The following is an 18,939-nucleotide window of genomic DNA, read 5'->3' on the forward strand; positions in this document are numbered from 1 at the left end:
TCTCATTTGGTCTAGATGAATGATCTTTCTGATGTGTTGATGGACTCAAATAGCTAGTATTTTGTTGAAGATTTTTGCAACTATGTTCATCAGAGATATCAGTCTATAGTTCTGTAGTCTGTTGTATCTTTTTCTGATTTATGAATTGAGGTGATGCTGGCCTCATAGAAGGAGTTTGGGAGAATCCCTTCGCCTTATCAATTGTTTTGAATAGCTTGAGAATAATTTAAATCAATTCTTCTTTAAAATTCTGACAGAATTTAACAGTGAAGCCATCTGGTCCTGGGCTTTTCTTTGTTGGGATGGCAGGCACTTTTCAAAGATGAAATACAAATGGCCAACAGACACATGAAAAAAATGCTCAGGATCACCATCCATTAGCAAAATGCAAATGAAAACCATAATGAGGCTTCTCCTTATCCCAGTTAGAATGGCTATCATCCAAAAGTCAAAAAATAACAAATGCTGGTGAGGATGTGGGAAAAAAGGTACCCTAGTACACTGCTGGTTGGAATGTAAACTAGTTCAGCCATATGGAAGACAGTTTAGAGATTCTTCAGAAATCTGAAAATAGCTCTACCATGTGACCCAACCATATCTTCTTGAGAATTTACCCAAAGGTAATGAAATCAGTATATGAAAGCATTACCTATATCCCCAGTTTATTGCAGCTCAATTCACAGTTGCTAAGATTTGGAGCCAACCAGATGCCCATCAAGTGATAACTAGATAAAGAAAATGTGGTATATATAAATGATGGAATATGATTCAGCCATAAAAAATAATGAAATCCTGTCTTGCAACAAAATGGACTCATCATGCTTAGTGAAATATGCCAGTCCCAAAAAGACAACTATCATTATGCTTTTCCAGATTTGTGATAACTAATATTACAGAGTACAAAACATGTAAATGTATAGGAGTGAAATTGTTGAGATTCGGTTATTATTTATAGCCCTTTTCTGTACTCCTGAGAAATAGGGGTCATTCAACTTTATACTTGCTGAATTCTTTATTTAGTAGAGTATTAAGCTTGTGATAATAAAGTGAATTAAAAGCATATCATCACAAAAAAAATTTTAACTGGAACATGCTCTAATCTTTCTTTTTTTCTGGTTAAAAATATAGCAATCTAGTGCAGTGTGGTAAAGAAATCTGCTCTAAAGGGAGCAGAGAAACAAAGCAAGGCAGATTCCGTGAGAAGGGCTGGGCCCGAGGGGCCTGCACAGGAAGGCTCTAGGGCTCCCCACAGGTGGGAGCAGACACGGCCCTGCACAAGGACGAGGGCAGTGGGCACCCAGGCGTGTCCCACAGCTGTTCTCTGGTGGCAGAGACACAGTGGACCTGTTTCTGAGGGACAGAACGCGCTAGCGTCGTACACTGGGGAGGTGTATATGCAACAGTGGCTCAAGGCCGTCCTGGGCCAGACGCTCTCTGAGCAGCAAGGGCACAATGCATATCTGTCGGGGAGGTCGAGGTAGGCACAGAACAAACAAGTGACAACCCGTGGAGGTCAGTAACCAGGCATCGGAGACACGTCCGGCACATGGAGCCCAGGGCCCACACGTGAAGCCACACCGGCCAAAGCGGAGTGGGCTCAGTGCTCCGCAGCCCCTCGGAGGCCGCTGGACCGTCCAGGCCGGGGTCTGGCTCTCGGGGAGCCGGCTCCTGGTTGTGGTGCTCGTGGCCGTGGCGGCCCGATGCATCAGATGAAGTTGATGAACAGGATACCGACAGGATGCTGAGCAAGATCACATGGCCACCAAGCCAGGCGCAGAGCCAGAGCTGGACTTTAGCTCGCCCCGTTCTCATCGGACTCAGCGCCACAGGCAAGGACTTCTAGGGCGGGGAGAGGGTCAGGTCTCAGCGCAGCAGGTGGGGGCTCAGCCCGGGGCGCGGGGTAGGGGAGCAGCCGCAGGCTCCCCAGTTTCTGCACCGTGGGCTCCATGGCAGAGGCCGGCCTCAAGCTCTCTTTGTTCTGGGACTTGGGCCGCAGCCTCTGCACCGCAAAGCCCCAGGCCCGCAGCGTCTTCTCTGGGGGTGGGCGTGCATCCTCAGCAGCGGCCTCATCTCCAGCTTGTAGTTCCTCAGCTGTGCCTCATCCGCTCCAGCAGCTTGCCGTCCCCACCCCCCGCGCTGTGGGGCGTCCACGAGAACGTGGGGCCCACCGCTCCCGGGGTTTGGGGTTCCCGGGATGCCTGTGGCCCGAGCCCCAGGCACGAAGGTCCTCGGCAGGCTGGCGCACGCCCCGGAGGCTCCCCCGGCCTCCTCCTTGCCCCAGCCTTGCAGGTGCACCTGGATGTCCCCTCCTGGCTCCTCGTCCACCGACACCTGCCGGGAGAAGTGGGCCACCTTGTTCCTCGGGAGTGGGAGGTCCTGGAAGCCGCCATCTCGGCCTTCCTGCTTGGCGATGGTGGCCGGCCCGCTCGGCCACCTCCCACGGCCCAGTCCACCTTCTCCCGGATCTTGCTGGCCTGCAGCGGGATGAGGTTCTTGGGCTTGCAGCTCACCAGGAGGTTGTGCTTGTACCTGCCCTCCTCCTTGGTGCCGTCAGGGGAGGTCAGGCAGCCGTAGCCGGGGTGCCGCCGGTGGCTGGCCCACTCGCCCTCGACCTGGAGCCCGTCCGGGTGCTGGCTCACGCCGAAGCCGGAGCGCTGGTCGCTCTTCCACTCGCCCGCGTAGGTCCCGGTGGTCGATGTCGGCCTCCGCCTCGCCCAGGCTGATGGTGGTGGAGTGCACGTCGCCGGCCGTGGAGCTCACCGTGCTCATGCCCGCCTCGCTGATGCTGGCTGGCTGGCCCGGCTGCTCTTGGAATCCGACATGCACAGCTGCAGCCCGCTCAGCAGCGAGCGGCGGACGCACGCCGTGGCCTTGGCACATGCCGCGGACGCACTGGCCCTGGCAGGTGCCTGACGTCCTAGCGTTGAGGAACCATCTGTGCTAGGACCCATGGCAGGTGCGTGCGGTTTCAGAGTCCACGTCCTGCAGGATTCTTCCCCGCTGCCCATGGAAACTCCGAGAAGGGGAAGCAGACTCTGGCTCTGGTCTCGACATCCCCCTGTGAGGCCCTCACTCACGCACCCAGGATGCAGAGGGACAGTGGCAGGAGGGCTCACGCTGAACAAAGGCACCCAGTGGGCAGCTTGGGCTCCCTCGCCTGTGTCCTGGGGCAAGGGAGCGGCCTGCTGCCTCTCCCCAGCTGTGCGGCTCAGGTGTGCAGGACCTGGGCGGCCTGCAGGCTTCTCCGTCCTGGCCTCTTGTGCGCGTCCGGCCAAGCCTTGCTGAGCACAAGTCCTGGACTCCTCCTTGGCTCCCCGATTCCTCCCACCACCACCTCCCTCTGGTTCTCACTGCGGGCGAGGCAGGGGGAGGTCAGGACCAGGCAGCCCCAGTCCCGCCTTTCCCGGACCCACACCGCCTGCCCCTGTCCATCACAAAAATTTAAAAAACTATTAGAGAGTGAAGAGGAGGAGGAGGAGGAGGAGAGTGGAGGCAGGGAAAGAGGGTGGGAAATATTGTTATGTTTTTTAAATTGTGTATGTGAAGTACATGGGATGCCGGCGCTGTGGCGCATCGGGTTAACGCCCTGGCCTGAAGCGCCTGCATCCCATATAGGCTCCGGTTCTAGTCCTGGCTGTTCCTCTTCCGATCCTGCTTTCTGCTATGGCCTGGGAAAGCAGTGAAGATGGCCCAAGTCCTTGGGCCTCTGCACCCGCGTGGGAGACCCGGAAGAAGCTCCTGGCTCTGGCCATCTGGGGAGAGAACCAGCGGATGGAAGACCTCTCTCTCTCTCTCTCTCTCTCTCTCTCTCTTTCTCTTTCTCTTTCTCTCTCTCTCTCTCTGCCTCTCCTCTCTCTGTAACTCTGACTTTAGAATAAATAAATAAATCTTAAAAAAATACATGGGATCTGTTCTTTTTGTATAAATAAATAAATGTGTTTTAAAACGGAAGATAGTAGTGATAAATAGAAATATAGAAAGATAGATAGATAGATAGATACTTGTTATAAAGAACTGGCTCGTGCAACCATGGAAGATGAGAAGTAAAGAGAGGAGAGGAGCCAGTGAGAGATTCATTCTGAGTGTGACTGCCTAAAATGCCACAGGACCAACCACATCAGTGCCAGTCTGAGTCCTGGAGGGAAGGCAGGCAAAGACCAATGTTCAAGTTCCAAAACAGGTGGAGAGCAAGAATTCTCTCTCAGTCAGCTCTTGGGTTCTTTTCAGGTCTTCAACAGATTGAATGAGGTCTTCCCACACTGGGAAGGACAGTCTGATTGACTCAGCCTACTGATTCAACTGTTAATCTCATCCAGAAATACTCTCGAAGCCACACAGAGAATAATGTTTGACCATATGTCTGGGCACTGCCTGGTCCAATCAAGTTCCCAGATAAAATTAACCATCACAGCATGTGATATAGGTGAGACATTATTCTAAATCCTTTGAGCTCCAGTGCATATCCTAGCCAGCATACTTTGCTTACTCAAGGTATGAAAAGACTTCCTGAGGACCAAAGAAGATGTTAGCTGGAGTGTGATGAGAACAAGCATGTTGGTACAGCTGTAAGTGCAATTGCCTACTTCAATTGAAGATGTCGGACTCTCCCCAGATATGCCATAATAAGAACAAATGGAGTGTAAATTTGATTTTACTTACACTGATTCTGGCTACATTTTGAAAATAATATCATGTATATGTTTTTTAAAGAATGTCATGAAATTACTTTATAAAAGTTTACTTGTCAAAAGCATGAAAGATTAAAAATAGATATTCAGCTGAGGCATTTGTAGTATAAGAATAGAGCTCCTATACCAGCAATCTCCAACTCTCTGGTAAATCAAGCTTTCTTCAGCCAGAACTCACATACGTGTAATTAACTCTGCTCAAGAAGGGCAAGGGGATAGAATTCTGTGTGCAAACATAGTTGTGAAAATTGGTATGCTGACATATTTCATATATTTACTCTGGCTAAAATAATTGAATAGTTAATTTCACAATCATGAATAACTCCCCCAAAAAACATCTCAGTGTTTTTGGTAGTTTAACAGCATTTGAATGAACTATTAGATGTCTTTTTCCAAAAATTACAGAACTTGTTTTATAATGCCTTGAAAGGCTCTAATTTCCTATGTATCAAAGAGTGGATCATCTTTCCACTCCCTGTTTTACTCATGCAAGCTACCTGAGATGATCTGAGCAGGATACCGGACAGGACGGCAGGGGAATGTACCCAGAAGTGTCAGAAGGAGCTGCACGAGGGAGAAAGGAAGGAGGCAGGGGAAGAGAGAGGAAGGGTCGGGGGGATGTTTGAGACTTAACTGTAGAAGAGTCAATAACCATGAGGTCATTAAAAATGGAAAAGATTGGCAACACTCGGTAACCCACTGCTCTCTGATTTGTTTAGTCCTGCCATCTGACACAGCCTGCTTTCCCTGTGACTTGACTTTCATCTGGTCTTCAAACATAAGGAAGAGAAACTGTCAAATGTCTTTCCAAATTCAAGCTATACTATTTCTACAAAAGAGCATTCCCAGATTTCTTCTTCTACAAACATTGCCTAAAAAGGAAATGAGTTGGGTCTAGCATTAGATGCTAGTAATTTTATCCTATAATCACTGCATTCCTTTCTTAGATTCATGAAGCAACTGTTTATTAATCTATTTAAGAAGTCGACCAGGGGTTGACATCATACTCACACATCAATCCTATCATTCAAAATTTTTTTGCTCTTTGATATTTGTAGGATGTTCATTTTTGACATCATATTTTCAATGGTGCCCCAACAGCAAATGATCATAGAAGTTATATTTACATAAAGTTTTGACTGTGTTTGGATATGAAGATTTTTCTCCTTAGTGAAAGAAACACTAGCAATAAAAACAGAACTCACATCACAGAAGTGGCAGCAAACAGTAGCTGATTCCATGTCATATGGTTAATTGCTGCTGCTCTCCTTCCATCACCTATGGATTCCATGGTCTTTCTAAATACAAGAAATAGAAATCTATTTCTTACACTAATGTGAGTGACTTCAGAACATACCCTGTATGTATGTACAATGACACTAACATCCAAGAGTGCCTTGCAACAAACTAGAGGAACAAACTTTTGCATCTGCTAGACCTAATTCTTTATAAAAATTTATTTTATTTTTACTTGAAAGGCAGAGTGACAGAGAAAGGCAGAGACAGAGAGAAAGAGAACTTCCATAGTTGGTTGACTCCCTAAATAGCCATGACAGTCAGGACTGGATCAGGCCAATGGCAGGAGTTAGGAACTTTATCCAGGTCTCCCACATGGGTGCAGGATCAAAGCACTTGGACTATCTTCTGCTGCTTTCCCCAAGTTCATTAACAGGAGGCTGAATCAGGAGTGGAGCAGCCAGGACTCGAACTGGTATTCCTATCTGGGATCCAGCATTGCAGACAGCAGCTTAACCCACTGTGCCACAATGTCATCCCAAGACCAAATTTTTCATTAATCAGATATTTATTTTTCTTTTAGAAAATCCCTTTGAACTGTGCAAAGCTCCATGACACTTCCTAAAATAAGTATTCTCAGATGTTTTGCTTACAGAATATTTATGTCAAAATTCTGGGGCGGGGGCTGAGCAGATACCCCTGGGGAGATCCACATCACATAGTGGAGTGTATGGGTGTGAATGCAGATTCAACTCCCCATTCTAGCTTCCTGCTGTTGTGCACTCTGGGAGGTAGCAGATGATGGTTCAAATGCTTGGGTCCTTGCCACCCATATGAGGGACTTGGATTGAGTTCCAGGCTCCTGGCTTCAGCCTGGCCCAGTCCAGCTGTTACAGATATTTGGGGAGTAACCCAGTGCACGTAAGAGCTCACTCTATCTCAGTCTCTGTCTCTGCTTTTCACAACACAACAAAACTTCTAAGGATGCCCACTAAAAATTTTGATTTACAAGCCTTACAAAATGGCATACACAAATATTCAGTTTTACAAAAGTTCTTCTGTAGTGTACAATACCAACGAGACACTGATTTAGAGTCCAGTCTCTCCTACTCGTCTTCCCTAACTTTAGGAAAAATCTTCCAATGCATCATTTTGGATCTCTAAGGCAATGAGGCAGAGTGCCACTGTGAGGAACAGGAATCCACAGGTGAAGCAGAAGCACCATTATGTCTACGGTGGCACCCTCATTAAAATTCAAACCTTTTAATGCAGAAAAAGAAGAAGAAGCAAAGATGGCTAGTTTGGGATTAATTTCCATCTCATTATTGCAAATTGAAAAAGCTAAGAAGTCAGAGGAAGGCAGATAATGAGCCTGAAGATAATGAGATAATGTATTTCTAGGCATCTTTCATACATATTTGTTTCTTAAGATGCTGAACTCAGGATACGGAGTGGAAGGTCCTAGGAATATGGTGGCCTGAGCTTATATCCTGGCCACCTTCCCCTCCCCTCATCTCTTTGTTAAAGAGACTTAAAAAAGAAATGAATCTCAGGGTAAATAATCCAGAGAAAAGAACAGTTAGGCATCTCACTGTTGATAGTGAACCAATAGGGGTCAGAGTTGAGGCTACAGAAAGGTTTGGTGGCATACACTGGTAGAGTCTCTGTAATGAGATGGAGAAGGAACCTGTACACCTTGCTTTCCTCTGGGAGCAGCTTGGTTAGTTGCTAAATGAAATCTAGAAGGTACACTTGTGAGTTGAACCATTTGTGGTCCATTGGCTTATAGGTCAAACTTGGAAGACTAGTATGTAGAATATATAAAGAGCATTTAAAATTAATAACAAAAAGTTAAATTGATAAGTAGAAAATGTAGTCAAAGATTATGAAAAAGTAATACAGAAATACTCATTTGACAGAACTTATGCAAATGTCTATAAAGTGACACATACAAGTATTTCAGAATTACAGAAAAAGTGGAAATGATCAATTTTTAAAACTAATCATTTATTCATGTTGTTGAATAGTGAATTTAAAAGAATGAAATAGGTACTTGTGAATCATGTGCTCCGCTTCCAATCCAGTTCTCTGCCAATGCACCTGGTAAAACAGTGGAAATGGCCCAAGTACTTGGGTCTTTGTCACCAATATGGGGGGCCTGGAAGAAGCTCCTGGCTCATGGCTTAGGCCTGGCCCATTCCTAGCCATTGTGGCCATTTGGAGTGAACCAGTGCATGGATTATAAGTACAGGGTGGTACTATGTACATAAATCCTATAAATCATATGTAAGATACATTTTATTTATATATTAATATAGGGACATTCTAAACTTGCATAAGAATAACAAACAAGCAAGGGCCAGAATTTGGGGTGCAGTGGATTAAGCAACTGCCTGCCACACCCACACCCCACATAAGCACAGATCCCAGTCCCATTTGTTCCATTTCCAATCCGTTCCCTGCTAATGTGCCTGGGAAAGCAAAGAAAAACAGCCTGAGTCCTTGAGCTCCTGCCACCCACGTAGATGACAGGGATGGAGTTCCAGGCTCCTGGCCTTGGCCTGGTCCAGCCCCAGATGTTGTGGCCATTTGGGGAATGAACCAGTGGATGGGAGATCTCTCTCCCCCCCTCTCTGTCTTTCTCTCCCTCTCTCTCTCTCTCTCTCTCTCTGTAACTTCCTTTCAAATAAATAAACCATTAAAATATTTTAAGAGGAAAAACAACAAATTGAGGATAATATTTATTTCTACAAGGGGGAAGGAAAATGTGACCACTTACGGTCACAGCTGAATCTCTAATATTTTATTCCTAAAACCATCTTAAAAACAAGGAAGAAAATAGGACAAAATTATGTGTTCACATGTTCATTTTATCATTTTTCTATAATTTGTACTATTATTCAATGTAAGAAAGATATGAAACATTTGAGCTTAGGTGAGCGACAACTCAAGTTTTCAGTTTTGAGAAAAATCACCAAATGGCAGTTTAAAAGAACACATCTAGATATAGTTTATGAAATAGCTGTAAAGATTAAGACAAAATTATATAGATTTTCAGGCATAAAGAATCAACGAAACAAAGATCAGCAGACTGGAAGCAGATTTCTCCCCCTCAATTCTGGACAGCAAAATATATACTTGTATAATCTGTTAAAGAGACAGAATACTGATTTCAAATTTTACTATCAGCAGAGATATGATTCTTACACCAAACAAGATATTCTATGACATGCAAGAAATAATATAAGTATCTTTTATGATTGTCCATTTACCCTTTGCTGCAAATACTAGACAAGTTTCTACCAAATGATGATTTATTTTTTAAATTTATTTATATATATATATATATTTTTGACAGGCAGAATTAGACAGTGAGAGAGACAGACAGAGAGAAAGGTCTTCCTTTCATTGGTTCACCCCCCAAATGGCTGCCACGGCTGGAGCTACGTGGATCTGAAGCCAGGAGCCAAGTTCTTCCTCCTGGTCTCCCATGTGGGTGCAGGGCCCTAGCGCTTGGGCCATCTTCCACTGCCTTCCTGGGCCACAGCAGAGAGCTGGCCTGGAAGAGGAGCAACCGGGACAGAATCCAAGGTGCCGGCGCCACAGGTGGAGGATTAGCCTAGTGAGCCATGGCGCCGGCCCCAAATGATGATTTAATAAGAACAGAGTTAATGAAGTAAAGCAAAACCAAATACAAAAAAGGAGAGGAATGCATACATAAATTTGAACCTCTACACATATATAATTCAAATATATTTTACATCTATTTGAACCTATGTTGTTAGGAATTATAATGTAAGTATTAAATAACTATTCTCAAAACATTGTAGTTCAAAAATAAAAATGCCAAACTAATTGAAGCCAGGGACTGAGGTAGTAAATGCATTCTAAAGGTCTTCCTCAGTAAAGATTGTGAAAACACAATAAAATGGCTTTGCAGGCTTAACCCAGATATCTACAGTCACTCTGATGGTAGATACATATTTATATATTCATGTACAACGGAAGTCACAAAATGAGGGATATAATAGCATTTCTAACTTTAACAGGGAGGAAAAGAGGAAGAGAAAGAAACTCAACCAAGTCAGCACAGTTGAGACATAGAAAAAAGTTGGAAAAAGAAAGAAAAATTCACCCAATAATTTAATAAAAATAAGGTAAGAATATTTTAAATATAGTTAATCACAATGAACATGAAGGATTTCATTTACTTATTGAAAGACAAAAACTATTAGGGTAAAATAAGGAACTTGAACAGCATGCTTCGTTCAAGTGACACATGGCAAAGGAATGAGCAATCAAACAGAAATTAGTAGAGTAACAATGTGCACATCAGACAGAGGGCCACTGAAGGTGGGAGGCAGGGGAAACTGATCATATCTGACAGGAACTCAACACTTTCTATTTAGGTTGACTACATAAAGTTATCACTCTTAGTCAGGAGTAATCAAATGTTGGCAATTTCAACAATGTTAACAGAGAACTATTAACAGTCTTTCCGTGGTAAGTCAAACACATAACTGCTTGATTATTCTAGAAAAGCAAATATCATGCAATTTTGGGAATTTTTAACATTATTGGAAAAAAGAAAATCTTTTAAAAACCCTTAAGATAATGTTAACAGATGTCAAAATACATTTGCTGAAATTCATCAACTATTTCCAACAAACCTATGAAAGACAGGAAAAAAATTACAAAAATCTTTTGAATATCAAATGTTTACTAAAATACGAAATGATAAGAAGGTCAGGGAAGTCAGTAATAATATGATAATTTGTTCTACTTTAATAAAATAAGGAAGATTATTTTTAAAGAGACATATTTACATGAAATGAGGAAAAACAATATTTTACTTTCTAAATACATGATTGGCTTTGGCAAAGAAAAATCTGGAAAATTCTGCTGAAAATCTTTAGACTTAATAAGATAAATTGTCTCCGCAGGGAGGAACTCAACAACTTTTCTTTGTCACTTCATTGGGAAGTTAAAAATAAAAAGAGAGAGAAACCACCCTATCGGTTAACTATCAACTAGTCAGAAAGTTCATCAAAATAATTCTTCCGCTGCTTGAGGTACCCGCATCCCATGTTGTTATGCCTGGGTTGGAGTTGACTCCGCTTCTGCTTCTAGCTTCCTGCTAATGTGCACCTGGGAGGCAACAATGATAGCTTATACACTTGGACCTCGGCCATCCAAATGGGAGACCCGGATTGAGTTTTCAGTTCTCAGCTTCCAACTGACTCAGAACCAGCTGTTATGAGCATCTGGGGAGTGAGCCAGCAGATGGCAGCTCTCTGTCAGTGTCTCTCTCTCTCTTTCTCTTGTCCTTTAAATAAGATGAAAACAAATAAATAAATTATTTTTTAAAAAAAACAATCTTTTCATTAAGCAAGGCCAAGATATTTGTTTACTACAGCAAGGGAAATCAGCAGATGAATAGACTGGTAGTGGAATCTTGGGAGGAGGGAATTTGTAACACTTGGGGGATCTGGTTTAAGGTCACATGGTCTTCCCACCCCGCTGGGTTCCTGACTGGGAATTAATTCCTTACATGGAATTCACGGCTGCTATAAAGTGAGTACCTTGAAGCAACTATCAAAAAGTAAAGCCAAATGAAAAACTTAATTTTTCTGTCTATCTAGATGAAGACCAAGTTGAGTAGAATTTGTTTGAATAAATTAAATTGGAAATTCCCACAAGGAACAATATTTTCATTGTTGTTATCCCTACTCCAGAACATCCTGGAAAAATAATGTTCTGTTGATGCAGCTGATCAAATGGCAGATCATCTTAATATAGAGTATTTTTCTTAATCCTGTCAATCTGTGGCCCTCAAAGCTTTTACCTAGCAGGGCCATATATTCCAGGTGAAGTGAAGTTTTAAGCACTGAAAAAACCCAATTTAAAAATAAAGAAAATTTAGGAAAATATTAGTGTAACCTTCAGGTTAGGGTAACTTTTTACCTATATGGAAGCCTACAAAATGTGGTATACAAGAGTCTGAGATGGGAAAACCTGGGGAGATAGTTATTTGCTATTTTCTAGTAATTACATAAATTTAATGCAATTCTAATAAAAATTTTAGAGAATTCTTTGGGTCTAGGATCCTAAAATCAGATTTTACAACTTTATGGGAAAGTTTGAAAGATTTTTGTTAATTAGGGACAACTATACAATATGATAAAATTCATCAAAAATCTTTAATCCAGGCTATAAGGAACAGCCTAAGAATGAATAGCTAAATTGGTAAACAAACCAGAGCCCAGAAATAGAATTAAGAGTATTTGGGAAGTTAATACATTCTAGAAGTGGCATTTTAATTGGATATGAAAAAGATCTTTCATTTGCTATATGTTCCTTCCCGTAGTTGTCAACCCAAAATAAACCTTGTAAAGGTCACTTCTTCACAATATATACTAAGGTAAAGTCCAAATGAAGTAAAGCTTTAAGCACTGAAAAAACTCAGTGCTTCCTTGAAAAATGGAGAAAATTTAGGAAAATATTAGTGTAACCTTCAGATGAGGATAACTTCTACTGAGCAAACAACCAAAGCTGAAAGCCATAAAAATTATATATTTGTCTACTTTAGAACTTATATGCAAAAAATGCACAGTTATCAAAGTCAAGAGAAGAGATAGACTGGGAGAAAATTGTTGTAACAGTATGAAAGCCAAAAAAAAACTATATTTGTTAGAAGATAAGGACAGACAAGATAAGCCACCCAACAGAAGAAATTAAAAACTGTATGGGCAAGTATTTCATGTAACAGAATAAAATCCACTTAATGGACAATAACATCAAGGATGCCTGCTGTTGCTAATTGTCAAGAAAATGCAATAACATAATTTTGCATGCATCCAATTTTCTTTAAAAAAAGATTTTATTTATTTATTTGAGAGGCAGAGTTATAGGCAGGGAGAGGGAGAAACAGAGAGAAAGGTCTTCCATCCTCTGGTTCACTCCCCAAATGGCCGCAATAGCCGGAGCTGGGCCAATCAGGAGCCAGGAGCCAGGATCTTCTTCCAGGTCTCCCACATGGATTTAAGGGACCAAGAATTAGGCCATCTCCCACTGCTTTCCTGGGCTTTAGCAGAGCATTGGAGCAGAAGTAGAGCAGCCAGGACTAGAACTGGTGCCCATTAGGGATGCAGGTACCTCAAACAGAGGATTAACCTACTGTGCCACAGTACCAGCCCCCAATTTTCTTAAAGAAGAAAACACCCAAAAGGCTATGAGTGGAAATAAGCACTCACATTCTGTAGGTACGATTAAAGTTTATTAAAACAAAAAAGATCCATACATGGAACCAGAAATACCTTCTTTAGGGTTTTTCACACAGGTATAAATACACTAATCTATAAGGGATTCTAGCTATATTTATAGAGATCATTGTAGTTTAATTTACATCACATAGTTTACATAGTTACAGCATAGTTTCTATGCTATATTTTTTTTTATTTCTTTTTTTTTTTTTTTTTTTTTTTGACAGGCAGAGTGGACAGTGAGAGAGAGAGACAGAGAGAAAGGTCTTCCTTTGCCGTTGGTTCACCCTCCAACGGCCGCCGCGGCCAGCGTGCTGCGGCCAGCACACCACGCTGATCCGATGGCAGGAGCCAGGTACCTATCCTGGTCTCCCATGGGGTGCAGGGCCCAAGGACTTGGGCCATCCTCCACTGCACTTCCCTGGCCACAGCAGAGAGCTGTCTATGCTGCATTTTAAAAAATAGGGAAACAAGCTGGAGAATCATCAAATACTCAATAGTTACAATTGTTTTACATTTTTCCATAAAAGTTTATAATTTTTCATTAAGATAAATAATTAAAATAAAAACAGTTATATACACAAATCTATTACTTTGCTTTTGTTTGTTTTATTTTTGTCTTAACTTTTAATTAGTTTTTAACAGATTCAATGTGTTTTGTAGATATTACTCTTTTTTCTTTCCAACATAGAGTACTTTTACCATACAAGTGCCAGTGGACTCTTGCTATACATGAACACATTCTGGCTTACAATATTTTTTTTTTTAAGATTTATTTATTTATTTAAAAGGCAGAGTTAGAGAGAGACACAGGCACAGAGAGAGAGGTCTTCCATTTGCTGGTTCACTCCCCAAGTGGCCACAACAGCCAGAGCTGAGCTGATCCGAAGTCAGGAGCCAGGAGTTTCTTCCGGGCCTCCCACACTAGTGTAGGGGCCCAAGAAATTGGGTCATCTTCCACTGCTTTCCCAGTCAGGCCACAGCAGAGAGCTGGACAGGAAATGGAGAAGCCGGGACTGGAACTTCTGTCCATATGGGATGCCTACATTGCAGGCAGTGGCTTTGCCTCCTACACCACAGCCCCCCTCCCCCCCGTAGATATAATTCTATAATTCTATAATTGAACACAATGATATTCCTTTCCTCTCTCCCTCCCACCTTCCTTTTTTTTTTTTTTTTTTTTAGTTTTTAAGATAACATATATTAGGTTTACATTACAGTAAAAAGACTTAATACTTGGCCAGATAAGAAGCTTAACAAGTAAAAAGCAAAAGGACCCTAGTTTAGTGGGCATAAAGGCAATGGCTATAAACAATAATTGAATGGAAAAATGACCATTTGACTCATATACAGTAAATTTTAAAATAATCACAGATCATTAAAACCATAGTAGTATAACATTCCTAACCATTGGTTTTATAAATGTATAAAAATCTTACAAAACTTACAGCAATACTGATACAGACATTTCTGTTTTCTTTCTTCTTTTTTTGTTTGTTCTTTTAAATTTTAGCTCCCACACATAAGGGAGAACATGTGGTATTTGTTTCTGAGTCTGCCTTATTTCACTCCACGTGGTATCCTCCAGTTGTGTCCATTTTACTGCAAATGGTAGCATTTCTTATATATATTATATATATACTATATGTATAATTTCATATATACATGTATATATATATATGAATGTCATTGCATTGTGCATACATCCCACACTTGTTATCCATTCATCTGATGAAGGACACCTTCTTAGCTCCAAATTCTGGCTTTGTGAACAGTGCTGGTATAAACATGGTGGTGCAGGTATCTCTCTGATACATTGTGTTCAAGTCTTTTGGGTATACACCCAGTAGTGGGATTGCTGGATCAGATGGCAAGGCTATTTCTACTTTTTTTTTTTTTTTTTTTTTGACAGGCAGAGTGGACAGTGAGAGAGAGAGACAGAGAGAAAGGTCTTCCTTTGCCATTGGTTCACCCTCCAATGGCCGCCGCGGCCAGCGCGCTGCGGCCGGTGCACCGTGCTGATCCGATGGCAGGAGCCAGGAGCCAGGTGCTTTTCCTGGTCTCCCATGGGGTGCAGGGCCCAAGCACTTGGGCCATCCTCCACTGCACTCCCTGGCCACAGCAGAGGGCTGGCCTGGAAGAGGGGCAACCGGGACAGAATCCGGTGCCCTGACCAGGACTAGAACCCGGTGTGCCGGCGCCGCTAGGCGGAGGATTAGCCTAGTGAGCCGCGGCGCCGGCCCGTACTTTTTTTTTTTTTAAGAAATCTCCACACTGTTTTCCACAGCGGTTACACTACTTTACATTCCCATAAACAGTGTATGAGTGTTCCCCCTTCCCCACATTCTCGCCAACAACTGTTATTCTGTGTGTTTTGGATTTTAGTAATTCTGGCAGGGGTGAGGCAATATCTCATTGCGGTTTTTATTTGCATTTCCCTGGTGGCTAGAGGTGTTGAGCATTTTCACAATATTTGTTGGCCATTTGTATTGCTTTGCTTTTTTTTAATCTGGAGAATTAAAATAATTTTTTCACCTTGCATGATGTCATTCTTCCCCTAAATTACACAATTTCTAAACTACAGAAGTATTACAACACATTCACCAATATTTTTTTTTTTTATTTTTTTGACAGGCAGAGTGGACAGTGAGAGAGAGAGACAGAGAGAAAGGTCTTCCTTTGCCGTTGGTTCACCCTCCAATGGCCGCCGCGGCCGGCGCGCTGCGGCCGGCGCACCGCGCTGATCCGATGGCAGGAGCCGGGAGTCAGGTGCTTTTCCTGGTCTCCCATGGGGTGCAGGGCCCAAGCACCTGGGCCATCCTCCACTGCACTCCCGGGCCACAGCAGAGGGCTGGCCTGGAAGAGGGGCAACCGGGACAGAATCCGGCGCCCCGACCGGGACTAGAACCCGGTGTGCCGGCGCCGCTAGGCGGAGGATTAGCCTAGTGAGCCGCGGCGCCGGCCGACATTCACCAATATTAAACAAAGAATGGATAGCCCTTTTAAAATTTAAATTCAAGACATTCAAAATGTACATTATTTTTTCACCAAAGTGTCTCTTTTTCCAACCATTCCATCTACATGAATCTTCTTAGTCAAAATCTGGAAATTCACCTTCATTCTTCACTCTATATGCAATTTCTTTCTGAACCATACTACATTCCATTTGAAAAATATGTTGCATTTACCTCTTCCATCTCATTCTCAGTCATTATTATTATCAAAGCATGTTTCTGGTTACATTCAGATAATTCACACAGTTTACACCCAAATCTCCTGATAGCTCTTCTCCATCTTGGAACCTCCTCTCCCCAAGTTATTTTTCAAACCATAGCCCTTCCTTCCTTCCAAGGTGCTTAATTGCTTAATACATTGCTTAATACAAATCCCAACTGCTCATTTTACCTGGCTTGTAAGTTCTTCTGTGGTGTACACACATCCTCACTGGAAACTCTCGGTTTTTACAATAGTGACTCTGCACTCCCATCTAGAATAACATCAACATTAACCTTGGGCGATGACACCATGACAACCTCAGGCATGCCAGTGGTCTAGAAAACTGATAAAATAATACACTGTGACTTCCATTTAGAGCAGAAGTTGGGCACAGTTGGTAAGAAAAGAGGAAGAAAAATCTCTCCTCTCTGGTTCCCCACAAACATGCCCTGATGACTACCGAATTCACCCTTGACACAGGTTAAGCCACCACCTGCAACACCAGCAGGCCTAATCAGACAGCTTGCTAGAGACCCTACTGTTCTACTTACAATCCCTTTCCCTACCAATGCACTTGAGAAAGCATCAGAAGATGATTCAACTACGTGGGCCCCATCCATCCATGTGAAAGAGCCAGACAGAGTTCTTGGCTCTGGCTTTGGCTTGACACAGACCTGGCTGTTGCATCCATTTGGGAAGTGAACCAGCAGATGTAAGATTGATCTCTCTCTCTCTCTCTCTCTCTCTCTCTCTAATAAGTAAATAAATATTCACACACACACACAAAAGGAACTAAATTTAATAACCATCCAGAGTGAATCCAGATATTATCAAAGTACTCTTCTAAGAACACAAAGTGTTTATCCTGTCATCATGTTAGAATTCAGGGTGTTTTTCTTCCCCAGCATGGGCCCAGTTCCACACACAGCTGAGTACCCAGAGTGACTGTACAACCCCACTGTTCATCTCGCCTTAGGCACAATTCCCTTTTATTGCACACTCCTTATCCCCCACAGGGAAGGCCTCTTTGTTCTGGATGACCTGTAGAAATAAAAGTTACCCAAGGGACTTGCCTCAACTTTCACCCTTGCTTTCAGCCTCTCCCAAATAAATGAGAATGCATTTTCTCACCATGGAAAATTTTTGTTCTGATCTATTATAGTTTTGTTTCCTGGAGGGGATGGCAAGTCACCAGTGGTTAGGCACTCTGTGTTTCCTATCCCCTGCCATCCCGTTAGTCAGATCGCACCTACACTGTGGTCATTAAGTACCTATTTGTCAATTGGATGGTGTTAGCCATAACAATTTATTTGACAGATGTAAAAACGAATTTGTAACCCAAAGTTTAATTGCCAAGCAATCATTTTCTCTTATTTGTGATATTCTCTTGCAATACACAAGAAGTCTTCACTAAAGAATGTATAAATCAAGAATCAATAAAGTCTTCCATATTTGTTAACATATTTGACAGTATCCAGGGGAATGGAATACTCTAATTGGAATTCTACTTTCTGCCTCAAAGGTTCAAATTTAAAATTTCTAAAAATACAAGTGTTTTTAAGAAGCCTAAAACCCAGACACCCAACAACCAGTCATTCTGTTTTCAGATATGACAAAATAATACACCATGGGGAAATGCAAGAAAGCAAGGAATGCCCGGGAAGAGAGGAAACAAGGGAACTTTTCTTTTGGGATTCTCACTGGTAAGTGCTTCCTCTGTTTGATATTCCAAGAGTGCTAGAAGACAGAATTAGCGACAGTGATACTCCATGAACACGGGGACCGGGAAATTCCTTTCAGAATACATGGACATGCATGTGAGGTCACAGATACCTCCCTCTCTGGAATTTTCATTTATTTTATCATTTTAAAACTCACTTTTAACATTTTAGATCAATTTAAACATTTTAAACATTAATTCACTTTCTAGAATGTTCTATTTGAAGTAAACACCTTTGTATTTTTATGAAAAAGTTCCTCTTGGCCAGCGCCGCGGCTCACTAGGCTAATCCTCTGCCTGCAGCACCCGCACACCAGGTTCTAGTCCCGGTCGGGGCACCAGATTCTGTCCCGGTTGCTCCTCTTCCAGACCAGCTCTCTGCTGTGGCCAGGGAGTGCAGTGGAGGATGGCCCAGGTCCTTGGGCCCTGCACCCCATGGGAGACCAGGAGAAGCACCTGACTCCTGCCTTCGGGTCAGCATGGTGCACTGGCTGCAGCATGCCACTGGAGTGGCCATTGTGGGGGGAACCAACAGAAAAGGATGACCTTTCTTGCTGTCTCTCTCTCTCACTGTCCACTCTGCCTGTCCAAAAAAAAAAAAAAAAAAAAGAAGAAGAAGAAAAGAAAAGAAAAAGTTCCTCTTGGAATGTATGATTGGGAATGCAATATGATAAAAAGAATAGTAAACTAACTTTTTGCATGAGGAACAATCTTTTTTTTCCTTTAAATTGTCAAAGGATGAAGAAGAGAGCCATGCAATGGAAATTATTTGTAAAAACAACTTTTCTCTAAAATTCATTCTGCCTTTGATTCAAAA

The 18,939-nt window shown here is 42.6% G+C and overlaps 1 pseudogene; it reads right to left on the reverse strand.

Annotated features, from left to right (window-relative positions):
* Positions 1 to 1,751: 1,751 nt before the first annotated feature.
* Positions 1,752 to 3,008, reverse strand: LOC103352225 (junctophilin-3 pseudogene; annotated as a pseudogene).
* Between the last annotated feature and the right edge of the window lie 15,931 nt (positions 3,009 to 18,939).

Source organism: Oryctolagus cuniculus, chromosome 16, assembly GCF_964237555.1.
Source record: "Oryctolagus cuniculus chromosome 16, mOryCun1.1, whole genome shotgun sequence".
Taxonomy (NCBI): Eukaryota; Metazoa; Chordata; class Mammalia; order Lagomorpha; family Leporidae; genus Oryctolagus; species Oryctolagus cuniculus.